This window comes from Sus scrofa, chromosome 4, assembly GCF_054392235.1.
Source record: "Sus scrofa isolate SSC_HxYL_T2T_F1_AM1 chromosome 4, Sscrofa_HxYL_maternal_Yorkshire_Landrace_v2.0, whole genome shotgun sequence".
Taxonomy (NCBI): Eukaryota; Metazoa; Chordata; class Mammalia; order Artiodactyla; family Suidae; genus Sus; species Sus scrofa.
Genome location: NC_139386.1, coordinates 93,395,354 through 93,421,685, shown reverse-complemented (window position 1 = coordinate 93,421,685; position 26,332 = coordinate 93,395,354). Strand labels below are relative to the sequence as shown.

At 59.3% G+C, this 26,332-nt stretch overlaps 11 non-coding genes across 11 annotated transcripts; 5 read left to right on the top strand and 6 right to left on the bottom strand.

The window, feature by feature from the left end:
- The first annotated feature begins 1,186 nt into the window (after nt 1-1,186).
- Nucleotides 1,187-1,257, top strand: TRNAG-GCC (transfer RNA glycine (anticodon GCC)). Its single transcript has one exon. It is a non-coding gene; the product is annotated as a tRNA-Gly (tRNA).
- Nucleotides 1,258-9,730: 8,473 nt separating this feature from the next.
- TRNAE-CUC (transfer RNA glutamic acid (anticodon CUC)) lies at nt 9,731-9,802 on the bottom strand. Its single transcript has one exon. It is a non-coding gene; the product is annotated as a tRNA-Glu (tRNA).
- Nucleotides 9,803-10,130: 328 nt separating this feature from the next.
- Nucleotides 10,131-10,202, bottom strand: TRNAG-UCC (transfer RNA glycine (anticodon UCC)). Its single transcript has one exon. It is a non-coding gene; the product is annotated as a tRNA-Gly (tRNA).
- A 565-nt stretch (nt 10,203-10,767) lies between these two features.
- On the bottom strand, nt 10,768-10,839 carry TRNAD-GUC (transfer RNA aspartic acid (anticodon GUC)). Its single transcript has one exon. It is a non-coding gene; the product is annotated as a tRNA-Asp (tRNA).
- A 570-nt stretch (nt 10,840-11,409) lies between these two features.
- On the top strand, nt 11,410-11,492 carry TRNAL-CAG (transfer RNA leucine (anticodon CAG)). The gene has a single exon. It is a non-coding gene; the product is annotated as a tRNA-Leu (tRNA).
- A 1,702-nt stretch (nt 11,493-13,194) lies between these two features.
- On the top strand, nt 13,195-13,265 carry TRNAG-GCC (transfer RNA glycine (anticodon GCC)). The gene has a single exon. It is a non-coding gene; the product is annotated as a tRNA-Gly (tRNA).
- Nucleotides 13,266-21,746: 8,481 nt separating this feature from the next.
- On the bottom strand, nt 21,747-21,818 carry TRNAE-CUC (transfer RNA glutamic acid (anticodon CUC)). The gene has a single exon. It is a non-coding gene; the product is annotated as a tRNA-Glu (tRNA).
- Nucleotides 21,819-22,146: 328 nt separating this feature from the next.
- Nucleotides 22,147-22,218, bottom strand: TRNAG-UCC (transfer RNA glycine (anticodon UCC)). The gene has a single exon. It is a non-coding gene; the product is annotated as a tRNA-Gly (tRNA).
- A 565-nt stretch (nt 22,219-22,783) lies between these two features.
- Nucleotides 22,784-22,855, bottom strand: TRNAD-GUC (transfer RNA aspartic acid (anticodon GUC)). Its single transcript has one exon. It is a non-coding gene; the product is annotated as a tRNA-Asp (tRNA).
- A 570-nt stretch (nt 22,856-23,425) lies between these two features.
- On the top strand, nt 23,426-23,508 carry TRNAL-CAG (transfer RNA leucine (anticodon CAG)). Its single transcript has one exon. It is a non-coding gene; the product is annotated as a tRNA-Leu (tRNA).
- A 1,690-nt stretch (nt 23,509-25,198) lies between these two features.
- TRNAG-GCC (transfer RNA glycine (anticodon GCC)) lies at nt 25,199-25,269 on the top strand. Its single transcript has one exon. It is a non-coding gene; the product is annotated as a tRNA-Gly (tRNA).
- The last annotated feature ends 1,063 nt before the right edge of the window (nt 25,270-26,332 follow it).

The window sequence follows — 26,332 nt, the reverse complement described above, 5'->3', positions numbered from 1 at the left end:
CCGCGGACTGCTGCCCGCGGCTCGCCCTCCCAGCCTTTCCTCCGCTTCTGCCGCCAGCCGCTCTCGCTCCCGTCCAACATCCCGTCCTTGCCGCCAAGCCGGCCGGCCCGCCCGCCTGCACATTCCCTGCCCTCCACACCCACACTGAGGTGGCGGGTCTGCGTGGGGTGCGTGCCCGCGCGCGGCGCTTTCTCGCCTCGGGGCCTTCCCCGCCCACTGGCCACCGCGGCCTGCCTCCGGGGACACGTGCAGCCCAGCCTTCCTGCTCGCCCGCCGGTACGGGGCCCTCCCTGGACGCAGGCCTGGCGCGTGAGTCCCTGCCACGGCCCTGGGATGCCCGGCACCCACCCGCAGACGTCGGGCCCCCGGCCGCCGCCCGCCACCCACCTGCGCGCCACAGCGCACGTTCACGCGCGGGAAGCCGCTGCCCCGGCCGGACCCAACCACCCCCCGGCGCCCTCCCTCACCCGACTGTCCGCCATCCCCCCCGCCCCTCCCCGCCCGCAGTCCGAGTGCCTGCGCCTCACGACCAACGCACCCGAGCCGGACCCCTCCGCAGAGCGCTGGCCGGCCCGAGCGCTTCTTCGGAGCGAGGCTCCGACACCCTTGGCAGACCCGGCAGGTCCATCTCTCACGCTCGCCGTCCCCGCACAGCCCGAGCTCCGATGCCCGCCCGCCCGCTCCACACCAGCCAGAAAGCCGGCCGCCGGAGGGACTCGGCGTCGGGGGCGGGGGGCGGGGTGGGGGTGGGGGGCAGCGGTGGCTGAGGGGAACATAGGCGCTCAGCCGCAGCGGGCGCGCATCGCCTGCCCTGGCTGGGATTCGGGCGCGCGCCAGCCTGCTTCGGCTCGTGGCTGCTTCTGGCGATGCCGACGCTCTTGCGGCGGCCCTGGACGGCAGAGAAGGCGCAAAATGGGCCGGGTGGGCCTCCGCCCCGCCGACCCTCCGCCCCGCCGACCCTCCGACCCTCCGACCCTCCGACCCTCCGACCCTCCGTCCCTGCCTCCAGGCCTCCGGACAGCGCCGCGCCCTGGGGCCCTCCGCGGGGCCCGGAGCCCCTCTTGCAGGCCACAGGCGTCCGCCTTCGGCTCAAAGGGAGCAGGAGCCCGCGGGCGAGCAGGAACCGCTGCCCGGCGGTTGGTGGCCAGCCCCGCTGGGGCAACGTCGGGCGGCAGCGGCCACCGGTGCATGGGTGGTTCAGTGGTAGAATTCTCGCCTGCCACGCGGGAGGCCCGGGTTCGATTCCCGGCCCATGCAACAGCTCGGTCCTCTTTTGGAGCAGAGCCCTCGCTCTCCCGGCACCTCCCGGTCCCACCACAGCTCTTGCTTCCTCACCAGCAGCCCACCGCCCCACCTCCGCCTCCACCCTCGACACACCCCCTGCTCTTGCAAGCAAATCCCACCTTGTCAAGGACCCCGCCCTCGCATTTGTCCCATTGGCCTCTCTCTTTGCTGTTTAATTTTAAGAAAAGCGTACTGGCTTTGCCATACCCCGTTCGCTTCAGGTGTTCGCCAGAGTGACTCATACCCATCCGGCTGGCTGGCTGGCTGGCTGGCTGACTCTCTGTCTGTCTGTGTGTCTGTCTGTCTATCCAAAGAGAGAGCGAGAGCGAGAGCGAGAGAGCGAGAGAGATCTCCATTATAGGTGATCATTGTGTGTGACTCGAGTCCCTCCCCCATGCTATACAGTAAATCCTTGTTGCTTATCGACTTTGGGCATGCTCTTTCTTCCTTCCGATCTCTTAGCCCCAACTCCTAATTGCCCACCCCCGCCCCCATACTCTGCCCTTGGGTAACCATATGTTTGTTTTCTACACCGGTGACGGTTTCCATTTTGCACGGAGAGTTATTTGTATTAATTTTTAGATTCCACATGTATTCTTTGTCCTTCTCCAGCTGACGTAGTTCACTGTGGGTAGTAGCCTCTTGGTCGATCCATGTCGCTGCAGATGGCACGAGGTCCTTCTCTCTTTTATGGCTAAAGGGTATTCCATAGTAGTATGCGTGTGTCTGTATATAGCATGGATGTTATGTATGTAATATAACATGATATATAGTATCACACCCTCTTAAGCCAATCGTCTGTGGATGGGTCCCTGGGAATCGTCCACGTCATGACGCTCTCTTAAAGAGCACTCCTGTGAACACTGGGGTGCATCCACCTGTTCCCTTTAGGAGTTTTCATCTCTTCTGGGTATATACCCTGAGGCCGGGGGTGGGCGGTGGGGTCGCCTGCTGGATCATATCCTAGCTCTCCTTTGAACTCCTTCCTTCTTCCTCTCTTCCTACCTTTTCCCCCCTCCATGCTTCCTACCTCCATTCCACCCTCCATGCTTCCTACCTCCATTCCACTCTTCCGCTCTTTCTTTCCTTCCCTCCTGCCTTCTTCCTCTGGTTCCTTCCTTCTTTCGTTCTCTCTCTCTTTTCCCTCATTCTTTCTCTTCGTAGTAGTTCGGGTCATTGCTGGAGTACAGCTGATGTACCGTATTGTGTTTGTGTCAGGGGTACGGCCGCGGTGATTTGGTTTAATGGGTACAGCGTTCTCTTCGGGTGATTTTCCGGTATAGGTCATTGCAGGATATTGGATGATGTTCCCTGTGCCACTCAGTAAACACGTGTTGCTTATCTCTTTTATACATAGCCGTTTGCGTCTGTTCTCCCAAACTCCTAATTTGTCCCCCCACCCTGCCCTTTCCCCTGGGTAACCGTAAGATTGTTTTCTACATCTACGAGTCTGTTTCTGTTTTGCCCATAGAGTTCTTTGTGTTATTTCTTTAGATTCCACATGTATCAGTGCTTCTCCATCTGACTTACTCCAGTAAGTGTTAATACCCCTAGGTCCACCCGCGTCGCTGCAAAGGGCACTACTTCATTCTTTTTTAAACCTTTTTTTCCTTACAGTTGACTCCCAATGTTCTGTCAGTTTCCGCTGCCCAGCAAAGTGACCCAGCCACACATCCATCTGCATTCTTTTTTCTTCCCCACGTTGAGCCTCCATCGTGTTCCATCGCAAGTGATCAGATAGAGTTTCCCGTGCTATACAGCAGAATCTCATTGCTTCTCCGTTCCAAATGCAGTCGCCTGCATCTACTGACCTCCAACGGCCAGTGCCTCCCCCTCCCTCCTGGCAACCACAAGCCTCTTCTCCACGTCCTCGCGTTTGTTTCTTCTCTGTGGACAGGTTCATCTGTGCCGTCTCTTAGGTTCCAGATACGAGACACATACCGTATCATGTGGTATTTGTCTTTCTCCCTCTGACTTCCTTCACTTCGCCTGAGAGTCTCAAGTTCCGTCCATGTTGCTGCAAATGGCATTATGTTGTTCTCCTCTGTGGCTGAGTCGTATTCCATTGTGCACATGTACCACATCTTCTTTTTTTTTTCATATTTTTTTTTATTTTCCCACTGTACAGCAAGGGGGTCAGGTTATCCTCACATGTATACATTACAATTACATTTCCCCCCCACCCTTTCTTCTGTTGCAACACGAGTATCTAGACAAAGTTCTCAATGCTATTCAGCAGGATCTCCTTGTAAATCTATTCTAAGTTGTGTCTGATAAGCCCAAGCTCCCGATCCCTCCCACTCCCTCCCCCTCCCATCAGGCAGCCACAAGTCTCTTCTCCAAGTCCATGATTTTCTTTTCTGAGGAGATGTTCATTTGTGCTGGATCTTAGATTCCAGTTATAAGTGATATCATATGGTATTTGTCTTTGTCTTTCTGGCTCATTTCACCCAGTATGAGAGTCTCTAGTTCCATCCATGCTGCTGCAAATGGCATTATGTCATTCTTTTTTATGGCTGAGTAGTATTCCATTGTGTATATATACCACCTCTTCCGAATCCAATCATCGGTCGATGGACATTTGGGTTGTTTCCACGTCCTGGCTATTGTGAATAGTGCTGCAATGAACATGCGGGTGCCCGTGTCTCTTTTAAGTAGAGTTTTGTCCGGATAGATGCCCAAGAGTGGGATTGCGGGGTCATATGGAAGTTCTATGTATAGATTTCTAAGGTATCTCCAAACTGTTCTCCATAGTGGCTGTACCAGTTTACATTCCCACCAGCAGTGCAGGAGGGTTCCCTTTTCTCCACAGCCCCTCCAGCACTTGTTATTTGTGGATTTATTAATGATGGCCATTCTGACTGGTGTGAGGTGGTATCTCATGGTAGTTTTGATTTGCATTTCTCTTATAATCAGCGATGTTGAGCATTTTTTCATGTGTTTGTTGGCCATCTGTATAACTTCTTTGGAGAAATGTCTATTCAGGTCTTTTGCCCATTTTTCCATTGACTGATTGGTTTTTTTGCTGTTGGGTTGTATAAGTTGCTTTTATATTCTAGAGATTAAGCCCTTGTCGGTTGCATCATTTGAACCTATTTTCTCCCATTCTGTAAGTTGTCTTCTTGTTTTCTTTTTGGTTTCCTTTGCTGTGCAAAAGCTTTTCAGTTTGATGAGGTCCCATGGGTTTATTTTTGCTCTAATTTCTATTGTTTTGGGAGACTGACCTGAGAAAATATTCATGACGTTGATGTCAGAGAGTGTTTTGCCTGTGTTTTCTTCTAGGAGTTTGATGGTGTCCTGTCGTATACTTAAGTCTTTCAGCCATTTGGAGTTTATTTGTGTGCATGGTGTGAGGGTGTGTTCTAGTTTCATTGCTTTGCATGCAGCTGTCCAGGTTTCCCAGCAATGCTTGCTGAATAGACTTTCTTTTTCCCATTTTATGTTCTTGCCTCCCTTGTCAAAGATTAATTGACCATAGGTGTCAGGGTTTATTTCCGGATTCTCTATTCTCTTCCATTGGTCTGTCTGTCTGTTTTGATACCAGTACCACACTGTTTTGATGACTGTGGCTTTGTAGTATTTCTTGAAGTCTGGGAGAGTTATGCCTCCTGCTTGGTTTTTGTTTCTCAGGATTGCTTTGGCGATTCTGGGTCTTTTGTGGTTCCATATAAATGTTTGGATTGTTTGTTCTAGTTCTGTGAAAAATGTCCTGGGTAATTTGATAGGGATTGCATTGAATCTGTAGATTGCTTTGGGTAGTATGGCCATTTTTACAATATTGATTTTCCCAATCCAGGAACATGGAATATCTTTCCATTTCTTTACATCTTCTTTGATTTCTTTGATTAAAGTTTTATAGTTCTCGGCACATAGGTCCTTTACCTCCTTGGTCAGGTGTATTCCGAGGTATTTGATTTTGTGGGGTGCAATTTTAAAAGGTATCGTATTTTTGTATTCCTTTTCTAATATTTCATTGCTGGTATACAGAAATGCAACTGACTTCCGAATGTTAATCTTATATCCTGCTACTTTGCTGAATTTATTAATCAGTTCAAGTAGTTTTTGGGTTGAGTCCTTAGGGTTTTCTATGTATAGTATCATGTCATCTGCATATACAGTGGCAGTTTTATCTCTTCTCTTCCTATATGGATGCCTTTTATTTCTTTTGTTTGTCGAATTGCTGGTACCACATCTTCTTACTCCATTCATCTGGCGTTGGACATTGAGCTTGTTTCCGAGTCTCGGCTGTTGCGAACGGTGCTGCAAGGAACACAGGGCGTGCACGTATCGTTTTCAATGAACGCTTTGCCTGGATAGATGCCCAGGAGTGGGATCGCTGGGTCATGTGGTAGTTCTATACTGAGTTTTCTGACGTGCCTCCCTACTGTTGTATACTTTGTTCTTTTTTTTTTACGGCTGAGTAACACGCCACAGGACATATACATATATATATATATACATATATATATATATATATATATATGTATGTATATGTGTATGTGTGTGTGTGTGTATATACACACACACACACATATACACACAGCACGACTTCTGAAGCCAGTTGTCTGTGGATGGGTACTTGGCATTTGTCCACACCATGGCTCATGTAAATAGTGCTCCTCTGAACACTGGGGAACAGCTGATCTTCTCACATGAGAGTTGTCAACTTTTCTCGATATATACCTGGGAGCGGGCCTTTCTGGATCCCATGACGGAGGTCCTTTGACTGCGTTCCTTGCTTTCTTCCCTCCTGCCTCTTTCCTTCCTGCCATTCCCCCTGCCCCACCATTCTTCCTCCCTCCATCCCACTCTCTCTTGCCTTCCTTCTCTTTCTTCCTTTCCATCTTCCTTCCTTCCTTCCTTCCCGTTCCCTCCCTCCCTCCCTCCCTTCCATTCTCCACTCTTCCTTTTTTCCTTCCTGCCTTTCTTCCTTCCTTCTCTCCATTTTTCGTTCTTCCTTCTTCCCTTTCTTTCTTTGTTTTCTATTTTTTTCAATCAGCCCCTATGTAGGGCCAGGGCTCGAACTGAAGCTGCAGCTCCAACCTACACCACAGCCAGGGCAATGCCAGACACGAGCTGCCTCTGGGACCTGTTGTACAGTTTGCGGCAACGCCACGGTTCTTGACCCACTGAGCGAGGCCAGGGATCAAACCCGCATCCTCACAGAGACAACATCGGGTCCTTATCCCACGGAGCCATGACACGAACTCCTCCATTCTTTTCCACGGCAGAGTACGATTCCATAGTGCAGATCTATTTTATCTCATCATCATCATCATCTTCTTCTTCGTCTTCTTCGTCTTCGTCTTCGTCTTCATCTTCGTCTTCTTCTTCTTCCTCCTCTTCTTCCTCTTCCTCTTCCTCATCTTCTTCTTCTTCCTCCTCTTCTTCCTCTTTTCTTTGGGGACTTTTAGGGCTGTACCCTTGGCACAAGGAGACGCCCGGGCTAGGGGTCGAATCGGAACTGTAGCTGCCGGCCTACACCACGGCCACGGCCATGGCCACGGCCACGGCCACGCTGGGTCCGAGCCACGTCTTCGACCGACGCCATACCTCATGGCAACACCGGATCCTTGACCTGTTGAGCGAGGCCAGGGGATCAAACCTGTGTCCTCAGGATACCGGTCAGGTTCCTTAACCGCTGAGCCACAATGGGAACTCCACGTTCTGTCTTCTTCAGCCAACTGTCTATTGTTGGGCGCTTGGGTTTTTGTGAATGTTTTCACTGTGGCAGGCAACGCGGCTATATGAACATGGGAGGGAGGGGATATAGCTTTTCGAATTAGAGGGTTCATCCTTTTGGGCTCTATATTCACGAGTGCAAGTGCTGGTTCCTATGGGAGCTCTCCTTTGCACTCTTCAAATCTCACCACCAGTCCCACGGCTCCACAAGCTCGCGCGCACGCACGCACGCACACACACACACACACACACACGCGCGTGCGTGTGTGCGCACGCACCCACACACAGCCAGATGAGAAGTGATGGTGGTTGCTGCTGATGAGAGAGGTTATATATGTCTCTGGGGCAGTGGGATCGCCCACCTCATGTGCAGGGTGCCTAGCCCCTGTCTCCAACTCTGTTTCTGCCCTGCCCTGCCCTGCTTCCTACCTCTCCCCTCCCCACAGCCTCACTCCCGTTTAGCCTGAGCACGTTGCCGCACAACACAGCAGTCTGGCCCGCTCTCCTGCCGCTCCACGGGGGTCTTCTCCCGCCACCTCCCTGGCACCACAGCCCACTCACACCCGCTGCTTGCCACTCTCCCTTCCGCCCAGCCTCTGGGCACGGGCTCCTCCACCTGCCATGATTCCCCTGTACCCCGGGCCCCTGTCTCACACATCCTGCCCGGAAGACGCACTGGCGCTGGTCCTGGCCGCCCTCGTGGCCCTCAGACCCACTCCTACACCATGCCCAGCCCTAACCCAGATCCCGCGCAGGGCGGGGCAAGGGCCACCACCGCCGCTTCACCCAGGCTTCTGCAGAGCCCCTGCCTGAGTGACCCGGCGGCCCTCGCGGCCAGGTCCCCGCAAGACCCACACCTCCCGTTGCTGCCCCGCCCAAGCTCCGCCAGGACACCGCGGTCGCGGTCGAACTTTTCCTCCCACCTTCCAGCAGGCGCTTCACGCCCACCCCCACTCTACGGGGTCGTTTTACTCTGTTCCCAAACTTGCACGGGGCGGCCACCAACCACGGCCACAGACACCTTCGTCCTGCCCTGTCACCCACCCACGCTCACTCCCAACGCACCGGCGAAGGGCTTGAGGTAACCTCCTGTGGTGATGGGAAGCACCCCTCTGCCCACAGGGGCTCCTTTCCATGGGGGGTCCCGCTTTGTCAAAACCCATCTCGTGTACCGCCGCCACCGTGCCACCTCTGCCGCCACCGTGCCATCTCTGCCGCCGCCGCCGCCACCGCCGCCTCAGGTTGGTGCCATTCACCGGCAGTCCACTTTGCCTCCTAAGGCAGAAACATGCCAACGGGCATGAAAACCTCCACTGACAGAGGCTGAAAGCAGACTGGTGTCTGCCATTTACCTTGGGGGAGTATCCAAGGGGGACCACGAAGATAGGTTGCAGAGAGAGGTGGAATGGACTCTGGGTAGCTAGGTGGCTGGGCAAGAATGGGGTCATGTTAGACGTCATGTCTAGGGGAGAGGGGTGTGTGTGTGTGTGTGTGTGTGTGTGTGTGTGTGTTGTGGGAGGGAGGGAGGTATTCTCAAGGTAACATTCTTGCCTCTCTGTGATAGGACTGAGAGCATGGTAATGTAATTAGACTACAGTGTTGGCTGGGGCTGGTAGTCCACCCTTTCAGGCGTCTGCTTCCACCTGCTCCCGCCTACTGGGCTAAGGATTCCTGACTGGCCTCCCGAATCAGCCCGCTCTCTTACCTCCACTACCGTGTGTGTGTGTGTGTGTGTGTGTGTGTGTGTGTGTGTGTGTGTGTGTGTCTCCAGGCACGCATGAGTGTCCACACTCATGGTCCCATCTCCACCACCCGGCATGGTTTGTCTGGCTCTAGCTCCCCTACCCTGCCCAAGACCACCAGGAGCTTGAGACCAAATGAGCAGTCCACGGAAGGCGAAGCCCGCCCAAGACCTAAACAGGCTGCAGCAGGTTGCTGGCAAGGGGGGCCAGATAAGAAACTGTGTGTCCCTCCCCTTGGCTGACTTGCCAGCGTGAACGCCTCACTAGCGCCTTGCGCCAGCGCAACCACCTCTGCCGCCACCACCCACCGGCACCACCACCGGCACCAGTAAGGACCAGCACCACCACCTCTAACAGAGACAGCAGCGCCAGCACCAGCTCCACAAGCCAGCAACACCGGCAGCACCACTTCCACGCCAGCAGCCTCTGCCGCCGGGGCGGCGGCGGCGGCGGCGGCGGCGGCCGCGGCGGCCGCGGCGGTGGTGGTGGCAGCAGCGAGGGCAAAGGGAGCAGCCGCCATCGCAGGAGCAGCAGCCGCTCAGCACAGGCATCCGAACGAGCACCAGCACCAAGCCCCATCAGGACCAGCGCTCCCAGCGACACCCGCACCCGCAGCTCACGAGGGAAGGAAGAGGGGCCTCGCGGCGGCGCACGCGGCGGCGGGGGCGGTCGGGACCCGCGCAGTGCTGCCAACGAGTCCAGGCACGGTGGAAGCTGCCCGCCCGTGGGCGGCCGGTGGTGGGCAGAGGGGCTGCCCGGGCCGCTGGTGTTGGGGGCTGAGGCAAGCTTCCAGCGGCGGAGGAGGACGGACGCCCGAGGCGTCGAGTGGGCCTCGAGTGGACGAACGTCTGGAGGCCAAAAGGCTTGGCCGGGTGGGTGGAGGGTGCCTGGCGCGGCTTGGGCTGGAGGTGGACGGGGCCGGGTGGCTGCCCGGCGAGGGGGACGCGCGTGGGCTAAAAGGGGCGCTTGTGGAGGCAGCGCGCTTTGCGGCAAGTTGGCCGGCGGAGTGGAAGAAGAAAGGCTTCCCTGACCGGGAATCGAACCCGGGCCGCGGCGGTGAGAGCGCCGAATCCTAACCACTAGACCACCAGGGAGCGTCGGGCTCGGCGCCTGGCCTGGCCCTGCTGGACCCAGCACCTCCCTGCCACCCGCTTGGCGCCGCCTTGCTGCCAAGGCCCGGCCTTGCCAGGTCGGGCCGCCCGCCGCACCTGGCGATCCACGGTGGCCTAGCGCTCTCCCTGCTCGCTAGGAGAGACGCCGCGCGCTCGCCTCCGTCTCGCACACGCACACACGCCAAAAGCCACGGGCCTGGGGGCGAGCACCGTGCGCCCTCTTCCCAGCTCTCCCACACAGGGGCCGGGCCGGAGCCCCGCGGAGCTCGGCAAAAATCCCCCAGACTAAACAAAACAAAAGACGGCCCGCTGCGTTGGCCGGGAATCGAACCCGGGTCAACTGCTTGGAAGGCAGCTATGCTCACCACTATACCACCAACGCTGCACAGCCCGGGTCGGGCCCGGACGCCGTGCCCGGGCTCGCCCAAGCGCATTCCCGGCGCCCCGACGCCCTGGCCACCAGCGGCCGCCCACCGGCGCCAGCCCCAGGCCGTGGCCCTCGTCCACCGGCCCCACCGCCGCTCGGGGGCGTCCTCGCTCCCCTGCCGCCCCGAGGCCCTGGGCTCCACGCCACGCGCCTCAGCTCCCAGCTCCAGGCCACCAGCGTCCCGAACCCACAGGGAAAGGGACTCGTCGGCTTCCCACCGGGCCCGCCTGCCGGGCAGCTGGGCAGCCGGGCAGCCGAGCGTGGCGTCGCAAGGGGCCTCCGGTGCGGCAGGCACTTTGGGCGGGCCGCAAGGTCGCCGGGCGCTGGCCGGGGCGAGAGGAGGCCCTCGCTCGGCCGGGGCGAGGGGTGGACGGCAAGGGCTGGAAGGGGTCGAGGGTGGCAGGTCGGGCACGCCCAGGCGCCCTGCGCCTGCCTGGAGGCGGGGATGAGGAGACGAAGGGCCCTTGGGGCCAGGCGGCTGGCCAGCGAGCGGCGCCAGCCACCAAAAAGGGCGTGTTGCCTCCCCGTCGGGGAATCGAACCCCGGTCTCCCGCGTGACAGGCGGGGATACTCACCACTATACTAACGAGGACGGCGGCCACCGCCCGGCCACCGCCCGGCCACCCGGCCCCTCTCCGGCTGCCTGCCGACGCCTACCCCTGCCCGCGGCCCTCGGCCCGCGGCCCACCATGGGGCCGCCAGCACGTGCCCGCGCCCCGCCCCGACGCCAAAGCACCCCGCGTCCTCCAAAGAAGCAGACCGCGACCCGGACCGCGGCCCGCGGCCCCACCCTCACCCCACCCCCGCCCCTACCTGGCGCTGCAAACTCCCGGTGAGCGCTGCCTGGTGCCCCCACCGTGGGCCCGAGAGGGCAAGCCGGGCTGCGAGGTGGCGGCGGGCGCGCGCCTCGCCACGTCACGGCCCGGGCGAGGGCAGAGGCGCGGGCGGGGGCCGCCGCCAGAGGCCGGCTGGGTGCGGGGCCAGGGCTGCGCGACAGGGCGACCGCGGCGGCGAAAGCTTTGCTCCACGACGGCCGGCGTGCGCCCGGCCCCCGCTCACCCAGACGCCCGCCCGGCGCGGAGCACCGCGTCCGCCCAAGGGCGCCGCACTTGGCGGCGCGTCGGGTCGCAGCCAGCCGAGCGGCGACGCGCTCCGGCCCGCCGTCAGGATGGCCGAGCGGTCTAAGGCGCTGCGTTCAGGTCGCAGTCTCCCCTGGAGGCGTGGGTTCGAATCCCACTCCTGACAAGCCAGCCTTTTGCCCCCCGCCCAACCACGTCCCCACCCCTCCCCGGGACCCCACCCCGCGTAGAGCCACAGCCCCTTGCCGCCTTGCAGTCCCTTCCCGCCTGGCACTCTTGCTTGGCCTCTGCAAACTCCGGCCCCCGACACCCAAGCCTCTCCCTCCACAGCCCGCGGGCCCGACAGAAATGGCCCAGGAGGAACGCCCCGGCCACTGGCTTTGCTGCGGACACGCGCCCTCCCCGGACGCACAGCTCCCACACACACCCACACGCCCCCGCCCCCGCCCCCGCCGCCCGCGTCCTACCTGCACCTACACCAGCAAGCTTCGGCCCTTCGCAGCCCATCTTTCCTCACCTGCTTGCGATGGCTGTTTTTCCTTCCTCACTCCGGCTCCGGCTCGGGCTCCGGCTCCGGCCCCGGCTCCGGCCGGCCCGCCGCTCCGCCCCACCCCGCCCCCACCGCCCCACGCAGACCGGCCGCGTGGGGAAAGCCCTCCACGCTTCGCCCTCGCACTGCTGCCCGCGGACTGCTGCCCGCGGCTCGCCCTCCCAGCCTTTCCTCCGCTTCTGCCGCCAGCCGCTCTCGCTCCCGTCCAACATCCCGTCCTTGCCGCCAAGCCGGCCGGCCCGCCCGCCTGCACATTCCCTGCCCTCCACACCCACACTGAGGTGGCGGGTCTGCGTGGGGTGCGTGCCCGCGCGCGGCGCTTTCTCGCCTCGGGGCCTTCCCCGCCCACTGGCCACCGCGGCCTGCCTCCGGGGACACGTGCAGCCCAGCCTTCCTGCTCGCCCGCCGGTACGGGGCCCTCCCTGGACGCAGGCCTGGCGCGTGAGTCCCTGCCACGGCCCTGGGATGCCCGGCACCCACCCGCAGACGTCGGGCCCCCGGCCGCCGCCCGCCACCCACCTGCGCGCCACAGCGCACGTTCACGCGCGGGAAGCCGCTGCCCCGGCCGGACCCAACCACCCCCCGGCGCCCTCCCTCACCCGACTGTCCGCCATCCCCCCCGCCCCTCCCCGCCCGCAGTCCGAGTGCCTGCGCCTCACGACCAACGCACCCGAGCCGGACCCCTCCGCAGAGCGCTGGCCGGCCCGAGCGCTTCTTCGGAGCGAGGCTCCGACACCCTTGGCAGACCCGGCAGGTCCATCTCTCACGCTCGCCGTCCCCGCACAGCCCGAGCTCCGATGCCCGCCCGCCCGCTCCACACCAGCCAGAAAGCCGGCCGCCGGAGGGACTCGGCGTCGGGGGCGGGGGGCGGGGTGGGGGTGGGGGGCAGCGGTGGCTGAGGGGAACATAGGCGCTCAGCCGCAGCGGGCGCGCATCGCCTGCCCTGGCTGGGATTCGGGCGCGCGCCAGCCTGCTTCGGCTCGTGGCTGCTTCTGGCGATGCCGACGCTCTTGCGGCGGCCCTGGACGGCAGAGAAGGCGCAAAATGGGCCGGGTGGGCCTCCGCCCCGCCGACCCTCCGCCCCGCCGACCCTCCGACCCTCCGACCCTCCGACCCTCCGACCCTCCGTCCCTGCCTCCAGGCCTCCGGACAGCGCCGCGCCCTGGGGCCCTCCGCGGGGCCCGGAGCCCCTCTTGCAGGCCACAGGCGTCCGCCTTCGGCTCAAAGGGAGCAGGAGCCCGCGGGCGAGCAGGAACCGCTGCCCGGCGGTTGGTGGCCAGCCCCGCTGGGGCAACGTCGGGCGGCAGCGGCCACCGGTGCATGGGTGGTTCAGTGGTAGAATTCTCGCCTGCCACGCGGGAGGCCCGGGTTCGATTCCCGGCCCATGCAACAGCTCGGTCCTCTTTTGGAGCAGAGCCCTCGCTCTCCCGGCACCTCCCGGTCCCACCACAGCTCTTGCTTCCTCACCAGCAGCCCACCGCCCCACCTCCGCCTCCACCCTCGACACACCCCCTGCTCTTGCAAGCAAATCCCACCTTGTCAAGGACCCCGCCCTCGCATTTGTCCCATTGGCCTCTCTCTTTGCTGTTTAATTTTAAGAAAAGCGTACTGGCTTTGCCATACCCCGTTCGCTTCAGGTGTTCGCCAGAGTGACTCATACCCATCCGGCTGGCTGGCTGGCTGGCTGGCTGACTCTCTGTCTGTCTGTGTGTCTGTCTGTCTATCCAAAGAGAGAGCGAGAGCGAGAGCGAGAGAGCGAGAGAGATCTCCATTATAGGTGATCATTGTGTGTGACTCGAGTCCCTCCCCCATGCTATACAGTAAATCCTTGTTGCTTATCGACTTTGGGCATGCTCTTTCTTCCTTCCGATCTCTTAGCCCCAACTCCTAATTGCCCACCCCCGCCCCCATACTCTGCCCTTGGGTAACCATATGTTTGTTTTCTACACCGGTGACGGTTTCCATTTTGCACGGAGAGTTATTTGTATTAATTTTTAGATTCCACATGTATTCTTTGTCCTTCTCCAGCTGACGTAGTTCACTGTGGGTAGTAGCCTCTTGGTCGATCCATGTCGCTGCAGATGGCACGAGGTCCTTCTCTCTTTTATGGCTAAAGGGTATTCCATAGTAGTATGCGTGTGTCTGTATATAGCATGGATGTTATGTATGTAATATAACATGATATATAGTATCACACCCTCTTAAGCCAATCGTCTGTGGATGGGTCCCTGGGAATCGTCCACGTCATGACGCTCTCTTAAAGAGCACTCCTGTGAACACTGGGGTGCATCCACCTGTTCCCTTTAGGAGTTTTCATCTCCTCTGGGTATATACCCTGAGGCCGGGGGTGGGCGGTGGGGTCGCCTGCTGGATCATATCCTAGCTCTCCTTTGAACTCCTTCCTTCTTCCTCTCTTCCTACCTTTTCCCCCCTCCATGCTTCCTACCTCCATTCCACCCTCCATGCTTCCTACCTCCATTCCACTCTTCCGCTCTTTCTTTCCTTCCCTCCTGCCTTCTTCCTCTGGTTCCTTCCTTCTTTCGTTCTCTCTCTCTTTTCCCTCATTCTTTCTCTTCGTAGTAGTTCGGGTCATTGCTGGAGTACAGCTGATGTACCGTATTGTGTTTGTGTCAGGGGTACGGCCGCGGTGATTTGGTTTAATGGGTACAGCGTTCTCTTCGGGTGATTTTCCGGTATAGGTCATTGCAGGATATTGGATGATGTTCCCTGTGCCACTCAGTAAACACGTGTTGCTTATCTCTTTTATACATAGCCGTTTGCGTCTGTTCTCCCAAACTCCTAATTTGTCCCCCCACCCTGCCCTTTCCCCTGGGTAACCGTAAGATTGTTTTCTACATCTACGAGTCTGTTTCTGTTTTGCCCATAGAGTTCTTTGTGTTATTTCTTTAGATTCCACATGTATCAGTGCTTCTCCATCTGACTTACTCCAGTAAGTGTTAATACCCCTAGGTCCACCCGCGTCGCTGCAAAGGGCACTACTTCATTCTTTTTTAAACCTTTTTTTCCTTACAGTTGACTCCCAATGTTCTGTCAGTTTCCGCTGCCCAGCAAAGTGACCCAGCCACACATCCATCTGCATTCTTTTTTCTTCCCCACGTTGAGCCTCCATCGTGTTCCATCGCAAGTGATCAGATAGAGTTTCCCGTGCTATACAGCAGAATCTCATTGCTTCTCCGTTCCAAATGCAGTCGCCTGCATCTACTGACCTCCAACGGCCAGTGCCTCCCCCTCCCTCCTGGCAACCACAAGCCTCTTCTCCACGTCCTCGCGTTTGTTTCTTCTCTGTGGACAGGTTCATCTGTGCCGTCTCTTAGGTTCCAGATACGAGACACATACCGTATCATGTGGTATTTGTCTTTCTCCCTCTGACTTCCTTCACTTCGCCTGAGAGTCTCAAGTTCCGTCCATGTTGCTGCAAATGGCATTATGTTGTTCTCCTCTGTGGCTGAGTCGTATTCCATTGTGCACATGTACCACATCTTCTTTTTTTTTTCATATTTTTTTTTATTTTCCCACTGTACAGCAAGGGGGTCAGGTTATCCTCACATGTATACATTACAATTACATTTCCCCCCCACCCTTTCTTCTGTTGCAACACGAGTATCTAGACAAAGTTCTCAATGCTATTCAGCAGGATCTCCTTGTAAATCTATTCTAAGTTGTGTCTGATAAGCCCAAGCTCCCGATCCCTCCCACTCCCTCCCCCTCCCATCAGGCAGCCACAAGTCTCTTCTCCAAGTCCATGATTTTCTTTTCTGAGGAGATGTTCATTTGTGCTGGATCTTAGATTCCAGTTATAAGTGATATCATATGGTATTTGTCTTTGTCTTTCTGGCTCATTTCACCCAGTATGAGAGTCTCTAGTTCCATCCATGCTGCTGCAAATGGCATTATGTCATTCTTTTTTATGGCTGAGTAGTATTCCATTGTGTATATATACCACCTCTTCCGAATCCAATCATCGGTCGATGGACATTTGGGTTGTTTCCACGTCCTGGCTATTGTGAATAGTGCTGCAATGAACATGCGGGTGCCCGTGTCTCTTTTAAGTAGAGTTTTGTCCGGATAGATGCCCAAGAGTGGGATTGCGGGGTCATATGGAAGTTCTATGTATAGATTTCTAAGGTATCTCCAAACTGTTCTCCATAGTGGCTGTACCAGTTTACATTCCCACCAGCAGTGCAGGAGGGTTCCCTTTTCTCCACAGCCCCTCCAGCACTTGTTATTTGTGGATTTATTAATGATGGCCATTCTGACTGGTGTGAGGTGGTATCTCATGGTAGTTTTGATTTGCATTTCTCTTATAATCAGCGATGTTGAGCATTTTTTCATGTGTTTGTTGGCCATCTGTATAACTTCTTTGGAGAAATGTCTATTCAGGTCTTTTGCCCATTTTTCCATTGACTGATTGGTTTTTTTGCTGTTGGGTTGTATAAGTTGCTTTTATATTCTAGAGATTAAGCCCTTGTCGGTTGCATCATTTGAACCTATTTTCTCCCATTCTGTAAGTTGTCTTCTTGTTTTCTTTTTGGTTTCCTTTGCTGTGCAAAAGCTTTTCAGTTTGATGAGGTCCCATGGGTTTATTTTTGCTCTAATTTCTATTGTTTTGGGAGACTGACCTGAGAAAATATTCATGACGTTGATGTCAGAGAGTGTTTTGCCTGTGTTTTCTTCTAGGAGTTTGATGGTGTCCTGTCGTATACTTAAGTCTTTCAGCCATTTGGAGTTTATTTGTGTGCATGGTGTGAGGGTGTGTTCTAGTTTCATTGCTTTGCATGCAGCTGTCCAGGTTTCCCAGCAATGCTTGCTGAATAGACTTTCTTTTTCCCATTTTATGTTCTTGCCTCCCTTGTCAAAGATTAATTGACCATAGGTGTCAGGGTTTATTTCCGGATTCTCTATTCTCTTCCATTGGTCTGTCTGTCTGTTTTGATACCAGTACCACACTGTTTTGATGACTGTGGCTTTGTAGTATTTCTTGAAGTCTGGGAGAGTTATGCCTCCTGCTTGGTTTTTGTTTCTCAGGATTGCTTTGGCGATTCTGGGTCTTTTGTGGTTCCATATAAATGTTTGGATTGTTTGTTCTAGTTCTGTGAAAAATGTCCTGGGTAATTTGATAGGGATTGCATTGAATCTGTAGATTGCTTTGGGTAGTATGGCCATTTTTACAATATTGATTTTCCCAATCCAGGAACATGGAATATCTTTCCATTTCTTTACATCTTCTTTGATTTCTTTGATTAAAGTTTTATAGTTCTCGGCACATAGGTCCTTTACCTCCTTGGTCAGGTGTATTCCGAGGTATTTGATTTTGTGGGGTGCAATTTTAAAAGGTATCGTATTTTTGTATTCCTTTTCTAATATTTCATTGCTGGTATACAGAAATGCAACTGACTTCCGAATGTTAATCTTATATCCTGCTACTTTGCTGAATTTATTAATCAGTTCAAGTAGTTTTTGGGTTGAGTCCTTAGGGTTTTCTATGTATAGTATCATGTCATCTGCATATACAGTGGCAGTTTTATCTCTTCTCTTCCTATATGGATGCCTTTTATTTCTTTTGTTTGTCGAATTGCTGGTACCACATCTTCTTACTCCATTCATCTGGCGTTGGACATTGAGCTTGTTTCCGAGTCTCGGCTGTTGCGAACGGTGCTGCAAGGAACACAGGGCGTGCACGTATCGTTTTCAATGAACGCTTTGCCTGGATAGATGCCCAGGAGTGGGATCGCTGGGTCATGTGGTAGTTCTATACTGAGTTTTCTGACGTGCCTCCCTACTGTTGTATACTTTGTTCTTTTTTTTTTACGGCTGAGTAACACGCCACAGGACATATACATATATATATATATACATATATATATATATATATATATATGTATGTATATGTGTATGTGTGTGTGTGTGTATATACACACACACACACATATACACACAGCACGACTTCTGAAGCCAGTTGTCTGTGGATGGGTACTTGGCATTTGTCCACACCATGGCTCATGTAAATAGTGCTCCTCTGAACACTGGGGAACAGCTGATCTTCTCACATGAGAGTTGTCAACTTTTCTCGATATATACCTGGGAGCGGGCCTTTCTGGATCCCATGACGGAGGTCCTTTGACTGCGTTCCTTGCTTTCTTCCCTCCTGCCTCTTTCCTTCCTGCCATTCCCCCTGCCCCACCATTCTTCCTCCCTCCATCCCACTCTCTCTTGCCTTCCTTCTCTTTCTTCCTTTCCATCTTCCTTCCTTCCTTCCTTCCCGTTCCCTCCCTCCCTCCCTCCCTTCCATTCTCCACTCTTCCTTTTTTCCTTCCTGCCTTTCTTCCTTCCTTCTCTCCATTTTTCGTTCTTCCTTCTTCCCTTTCTTTCTTTGTTTTCTATTTTTTTCAATCAGCCCCTATGTAGGGCCAGGGCTCGAACTGAAGCTGCAGCTCCAACCTACACCACAGCCAGGGCAATGCCAGACACGAGCTGCCTCTGGGACCTGTTGTACAGTTTGCGGCAACGCCACGGTTCTTGACCCACTGAGCGAGGCCAGGGATCAAACCCGCATCCTCACAGAGACAACATCGGGTCCTTATCCCACGGAGCCATGACACGAACTCCTCCATTCTTTTCCACGGCAGAGTACGATTCCATAGTGCAGATCTATTTTATCTCATCATCATCATCATCTTCTTCTTCGTCTTCTTCGTCTTCGTCTTCGTCTTCATCTTCGTCTTCTTCTTCTTCCTCCTCTTCTTCCTCTTCCTCTTCCTCATCTTCTTCTTCTTCCTCCTCTTCTTCCTCTTTTCTTTGGGGACTTTTAGGGCTGTACCCTTGGCACAAGGAGACGCCCGGGCTAGGGGTCGAATCGGAACTGTAGCTGCCGGCCTACACCACGGCCACGGCCATGGCCACGGCCACGGCCACGCTGGGTCCGAGCCACGTCTTCGACCGACGCCATACCTCATGGCAACACCGGATCCTTGACCTGTTGAGCGAGGCCAGGGGATCAAACCTGTGTCCTCAGGATACCGGTCAGGTTCCTTAACCGCTGAGCCACAATGGGAACTCCACGTTCTGTCTTCTTCAGCCAACTGTCTATTGTTGGGCGCTTGGGTTTTTGTGAATGTTTTCACTGTGGCAGGCAACGCGGCTATATGAACATGGGAGGGAGGGGATATAGCTTTTCGAATTAGAGGGTTCATCCTTTTGGGCTCTATATTCACGAGTGCAAGTGCTGGTTCCTATGGGAGCTCTCCTTTGCACTCTTCAAATCTCACCACCAGTCCCACGGCTCCACAAGCTCGCGCGCACGCACGCACGCACACACACACACACACACACACGCGCGTGCGTGTGTGCGCACGCACCCACACACAGCCAGATGAGAAGTGATGGTGGTTGCTGCTGATGAGAGAGGTTATATATGTCTCTGGGGCAGTGGGATCGCCCACCTCATGTGCAGGGTGCCTAGCCCCTGTCTCCAACTCTGTTTCTGCCCTGCCCTGCCCTGCTTCCTACCTCTCCCCTCCCCACAGCCTCACTCCCGTTTAGCCTGAGCACGTTGCCGCACAACACAGCAGTCTGGCCCGCTCTCCTGCCGCTCCACGGGGGTCTTCTCCCGCCACCTCCCTGGCACCACAGCCCACTCACACCCGCTGCTTGCCACTCTCCCTTCCGCCCAGCCTCTGGGCACGGGCTCCTCCACCTGCCATGATTCCCCTGTACCCCGGGCCCCTGTCTCACACATCCTGCCCGGAAGACGCACTGGCGCTGGTCCTGGCCGCCCTCGTGGCCCTCAGACCCACTCCTACACCATGCCCAGCCCTAACCCAGATCCCGCGCAGGGCGGGGCAAGGGCCACCACCGCCGCTTCACCCAGGCTTCTGCAGAGCCCCTGCCTGAGTGACCCGGCGGCCCTCGCGGCCAGGTCCCCGCAAGACCCACACCTCCCGTTGCTGCCCCGCCCAAGCTCCGCCGGGACACCGCGGTCGCGGTCGAACTTTTCCTCCCACCTTCCAGCAGGCGCTTCACGCCCACCCCCACTCTACGGGGTCGTTTTACTCTGTTCCCAAACTTGCACGGGGCGGCCACCAACCACGGCCACAGACACCTTCGTCCTGCCCTGTCACCCACCCACGCTCACTCCCAACGCACCGGCGAAGGGCTTGAGGTAACCTCCTGTGGTGATGGGAAGCACCCCTCTGCCCACAGGGGCTCCTTTCCATGGGGGGTCCCGCTTTGTCAAAACCCATCTCGTGTACCGCCGCCACCGTGCCACCTCTGCCGCCACCGTGCCATCTCTGCCGCCGCCGCCGCCACCGCCGCCTCAGGTTGGTGCCATTCACCGGCAGTCCACTTTGCCTCCTAAGGCAGAAACATGCCAACGGGCATGAAAACCTCCACTGACAGAGGCTGAAAGCAGACTGGTGTCTGCCATTTACCTTGGGGGAGTATCCAAGGGGGACCACGAAGATAGGTTGCAGAGAGAGGTGGAATGGACTCTGGGTAGCTAGGTGGCTGGGCAAGAATGGGGTCATGTTAGACGTCATGTCTAGGGGAGAGGGGTGTGTGTGTGTGTGTGTGTGTGTGTGTGTGTGTGTGTGTGTGTTGTGGGAGGGAGGGAGGTATTCTCAAGGTAACATTCTTGCCTCTCTGTGATAGGACTGAGAGCATGGTAATGTAATTAGACTACAGTGTTGGCTGGGGCTGGTAGTCCACCCTTTCAGGCGTCTGCTTCCACCTGCTCCCGCCTACTGGGCTAAGGATTCCTGACTGGCCTCCCGAATCAGCCCGCTCTCTTACCTCCACTACCGTGTGTGTGTGTGTGTGTGTGTGTGTGTGTGTGTGTGTGTGTGTGTGTGTCTCCAGGCACGCATGAGTGTCCACACTCATGGTCCCATCTCCACCACCCGGCATGGTTTGTCTGGCTCTAGCTCCCCTACCCTGCCCAAGACCACCAGGAGCTTGAGACCAAATGAGCAGTCCACGGAAGGCGAAGCCCGCCCAAGACCTAAACAGGCTGCAGCAGGTTGCTGGCAAGGGGGGCCAGATAAGAAACTGTGTGTCCCTCCCCTTGGCTGACTTGCCAGCGTGAACGCCTCACTAGCGCCTTGCGCCAGCGCAACCACCTCTGCCGCCACCACCCACCGGCACCACCACCGGCACCAGTAAGGACCAGCACCACCACCTCTAACAGAGACAGCAGCGCCAGCACCAGCTCCACAAGCCAGCAACACCGGCAGCACCACTTCCACGCCAGCAGCCTCTGCCGCCGGGGCGGCGGCGGCGGCGGCGGCGGCGGCCGCGGCGGCCGCGGCGGTGGTGGTGGCAGCAGCGAGGGCAAAGGGAGCAGCCGCCATCGCAGGAGCAGCAGCCGCTCAGCACAGGCATCCGAACGAGCACCAGCACCAAGCCCCATCAGGACCAGCGCTCCCAGCGACACCCGCACCCGCAGCTCACGAGGGAAGGAAGAGGGGCCTCGCGGCGGCGCACGCGGCGGCGGGGGCGGTCGGGACCCGCGCAGTGCTGCCAACGAGTCCAGGCACGGTGGAAGCTGCCCGCCCGTGGGCGGCCGGTGGTGGGCAGAGGGGCTGCCCGGGCCGCTGGTGTTGGGGGCTGAGGCAAGCTTCCAGCGGCGGAGGAGGACGGACGCCCGAGGCGTCGAGTGGGCCTCGAGTGGACGAACGTCTGGAGGCCAAAAGGCTTGGCCGGGTGGGTGGAGGGTGCCTGGCGCGGCTTGGGCTGGAGGTGGACGGGGCCGGGTGGCTGCCCGGCGAGGGGGACGCGCGTGGGCTAAAAGGGGCGCTTGTGGAGGCAGCGCGCTTTGCGGCAAGTTGGCCGGCGGAGTGGAAGAAGAAAGGCTTCCCTGACCGGGAATCGAACCCGGGCCGCGGCGGTGAGAGCGCCGAATCCTAACCACTAGACCACCAGGGAGCGTCGGGCTCGGCGCCTGGCCTGGCCCTGCTGGACCCAGCACCTCCCTGCCACCCGCTTGGCGCCGCCTTGCTGCCAAGGCCCGGCCTTGCCAGGTCGGGCCGCCCGCCGCACCTGGCGATCCACGGTGGCCTAGCGCTCTCCCTGCTCGCTAGGAGAGACGCCGCGCGCTCGCCTCCGTCTCGCACACGCACACACGCCAAAAGCCACGGGCCTGGGGGCGGGCACCGTGCGCCCTCTTCCCAGCTCTCCCACACAGGGGCCGGGCCGGAGCCCCGCGGAGCTCGGCAAAAATCCCCCAGACTAAACAAAACAAAAGACGGCCCGCTGCGTTGGCCGGGAATCGAACCCGGGTCAACTGCTTGGAAGGCAGCTATGCTCACCACTATACCACCAACGCTGCACAGCCCGGGTCGGGCCCGGACGCCGTGCCCGGGCTCGCCCAAGCGCATTCCCGGCGCCCCGACGCCCTGGCCACCAGCGGCCGCCCACCGGCGCCAGCCCCAGGCCGTGGCCCTCGTCCACCGGCCCCACCGCCGCTCGGGGGCGTCCTCGCTCCCCTGCCGCCCCGAGGCCCTGGGCTCCACGCCGCGCGCCTCAGCTCCCAGCTCCAGGCCACCAGCGTCCCGAACCCACAGGGAAAGGGACTCGTCGGCTTCCCACCGGGCCCGCCTGCCGGGCAGCTGGGCAGCCGGGCAGCCGAGCGTGGCGTCGCAAGGGGCCTCCGGTGCGGCAGGCACTTTGGGCGGGCCGCAAGGTCGCCGGGCGCTGGCCGGGGCGAGAGGAGGCCCTCGCTCGGCCGGGGCGAGGGGTGGACGGCAAGGGCTGGAAGGGGTCGAGGGTGGCAGGTCGGGCACGCCCAGGCGCCCTGCGCCTGCCTGGAGGCGGGGATGAGGAGACGAAGGGCCCTTGGGGCCAGGCGGCTGGCCAGCGAGCGGCGCCAGCCACCAAAAAGGGCGTGTTGCCTCCCCGTCGGGGAATCGAACCCCGGTCTCCCGCGTGACAGGCGGGGATACTCACCACTATACTAACGAGGACGGCGGCCACCGCCCGGCCACCGCCCGGCCACCCGGCCCCTCTCCGGCTGCCTGCCGACGCCTACCCCTGCCCGCGGCCCTCGGCCCGCGGCCCACCATGGGGCCGCCAGCACGTGCCCGCGCCCCGCCCCGACGCCAAAGCACCCCGCGTCCTCCAAAGAAGCAGACCGCGACCCGGACCGCGGCCCGCGGCCCCACCCTCACCCCACCCCCGCCCCTACCTGGCGCTGCAAACTCCCGGTGAGCGCTGCCTGGTGCCCCCACCGTGGGCCCGAGAGGGCAAGCCGGGCTGCGAGGTGGCGGCGGGCGCGCGCCTCGCCACGTCACGGCCCGGGCGAGGGCAGAGGCGCGGGCGGGGGCCGCCGCCAGAGGCCGGCTGGGTGCGGGGCCAGGGCTGCGCGACAGGGCGACCGCGGCGGCGAAAGCTTTGCTCCACGACGGCCGGCGTGCGCCCGGCCCCCGCTCACCCAGACGCCCGCCCGGCGCGGAGCACCGCGTCCGCCCAAGGGCGCCGCACTTGGCGGCGCGTCGGGTCGCAGCCAGCCGAGCGGCGACGCGCTCCGGCCCGCCGTCAGGATGGCCGAGCGGTCTAAGGCGCTGCGTTCAGGTCGCAGTCTCCCCTGGAGGCGTGGGTTCGAATCCCACTCCTGACAAGCCAGCCTTTTGCCCCCCGCCCAACCACGTCCCCACCCCTCCCCGGGACCCCACCCCGCGTAGAGCCACAGCCCCTTGCCGCCTTGCAGTCCCTTCCCGCCTGGCACTCTTGCTTGGCCTCTGCAAACTCCGGCCCCCGACACCCAAGCCTCTCCCTCCACAGCCCGCGGGCCCGACAGAAATGGCCCAGGAGGAACGCCCCGGCCACTGGCTTTGCTGCGGACACGCGCCCTCCCCGGACGCACAGCTCCCACACACACCCACACGCCCCCGCCGCCCGCGTCCTACCTGCACCTACACCAGCAAGCTTCGGCCCTTCGCAGCCCATCTTTCCTCACCTGCTTGCGATGGCTGTTTTTCCTTCCTCACTCCGGCTCCGGCTCGGGCTCCGGCTCCGGCCCCGGCTCCGGCCGGCCCGCCGCTCCGCCCCACCCCGCCCCCACCGCCCCACGCAGACCGGCCGCGTGGGGAAAGCCCTCCACGCTTCGCCCTCGCACTGCTGCCCGCGGACTGCTGCCCGCGGCTCGCCCTCCCAGCCTTTCCTCCGCTTCTGCCGCCAGCCGCTCTCGCTCCCGTCCAACATCCCGTCCTTGCCGCCAAGCCGGCCGGCCCGCCCGCCTGCACATTCCCTGCCCTCCACACCCACACTGAGGTGGCGGGTCTGCGTGGGGTGCGTGCCCGCGCGCGGCGCTTTCTCGCCTCGGGGCCTTCCCCGCCCACTGGCCACCGCGGCCTGCCTCCGGGGACACGTGCAGCCCAGCCTTCCTGCTCGCCCGCCGGTACGGGGCCCTCCCTGGACGCAGGCCTGGCGCGTGAGTCCCTGCCACGGCCCTGGGATGCCCGGCACCCACCCGCAGACGTCGGGCCCCCGGCCGCCGCCCGCCACCCACCTGCGCGCCACAGCGCACGTTCACGCGCGGGAAGCCGCTGCCCCGGCCGGACCCAACCACCCCCCGGCGCCCTCCCTCACCCGACTGTCCGCCATCCCCCCCGCCCCTCCCCGCCCGCAGTCCGAGTGCCTGCGCCTCACGACCAACGCACCCGAGCCGGACCCCTCCGCAGAGCGCTGGCCGGCCCGAGCGCTTCTTCGGAGCGAGGCTCCGACACCCTTGGCAGACCCGGCAGGTCCATCTCTCACGCTCGCCGTCCCCGCACAGCCCGAGCTCCGATGCCCGCCCGCCCGCTCCACACCAGCCAGAAAGCCGGCCGCCGGAGGGACTCGGCGTCGGGGGCGGGGGGCGGGGTGGGGGTGGGGGGCAGCGGTGGCTGAGGGGAACATAGGCGCTCAGCCGCAGCGGGCGCGCATCGCCTGCCCTGGCTGGGATTCGGGCGCGCGCCAGCCTGCTTCGGCTCGTGGCTGCTTCTGGCGATGCCGACGCTCTTGCGGCGGCCCTGGACGGCAGAGAAGGCGCAAAATGGGCCGGGTGGGCCTCCGCCCCGCCGACCCTCCGCCCCGCCGACCCTCCGACCCTCCGACCCTCCGACCCTCCGACCCTCCGTCCCTGCCTCCAGGCCTCCGGACAGCGCCGCGCCCTGGGGCCCTCCGCGGGGCCCGGAGCCCCTCTTGCAGGCCACAGGCGTCCGCCTTCGGCTCAAAGGGAGCAGGAGCCCGCGGGCGAGCAGGAACCGCTGCCCGGCGGTTGGTGGCCAGCCCCGCTGGGGCAACGTCGGGCGGCAGCGGCCACCGGTGCATGGGTGGTTCAGTGGTAGAATTCTCGCCTGCCACGCGGGAGGCCCGGGTTCGATTCCCGGCCCATGCAACAGCTCGGTCCTCTTTTGGAGCAGAGCCCTCGCTCTCCCGGCACCTCCCGGTCCCACCACAGCTCTTGCTTCCTCACCAGCAGCCCACCGCCCCACCTCCGCCTCCACCCTCGACACACCCCCTGCTCTTGCAAGCAAATCCCACCTTGTCAAGGACCCCACCCTCGCATTTGTCCCATTGGCCTCTCTCTTTGCTGTTTAATTTTAAGAAAAGCGTACTGGCTTTGCCATACCCCGTTCGCTTCAGGTGTTCGCCAGAGTGACTCATACCCATCCGGCTGGCTGGCTGGCTGGCTGGCTGACTCTCTGTCTGTCTGTGTGTCTGTCTGTCTATCCAAAGAGAGAGCGAGAGCGAGAGCGAGAGAGCGAGAGAGATCTCCATTATAGGTGATCATTGTGTGTGACTCGAGTCCCTCCCCCATGCTATACAGTAAATCCTTGTTGCTTATCGACTTTGGGCATGCTCTTTCTTCCTTCCGATCTCTTAGCCCCAACTCCTAATTGCCCACCCCCGCCCCCATACTCTGCCCTTGGGTAACCATATGTTTGTTTTCTACACCGGTGACGGTTTCCATTTTGCACGGAGAGTTATTTGTATTAATTTTTAGATTCCACATGTATTCTTTGTCCTTCTCCAGCTGACGTAGTTCACTGTGGGTAGTAGCCTCTTGGTCGATCCATGTCGCTGCAGATGGCACGAGGTCCTTCTCTCTTTTATGGCTAAAGGGTATTCCATAGTAGTATGCGTGTGTCTGTATATAGCATGGATGTTATGTATGTAATATAACATGATATATAGTATCACACCCTCTTAAGCCAATCGTCTGTGGATGGGTCCCTGGGAATCGTCCACGTCATGACGCTCTCTTAAAGAGCACTCCTGTGAACACTGGGGTGCATCCACCTGTTCCCTTTAGGAGTTTTCATCTCCTCTGGGTATATACCCTGAGGCCGGGGGTGGGCGGTGGGGTCGCCTGCTGGATCATATCCTAGCTCTCCTTTGAACTCCTTCCTTCTTCCTCTCTTCCTACCTTTTCCCCCCTCCATGCTTCCTACCTCCAT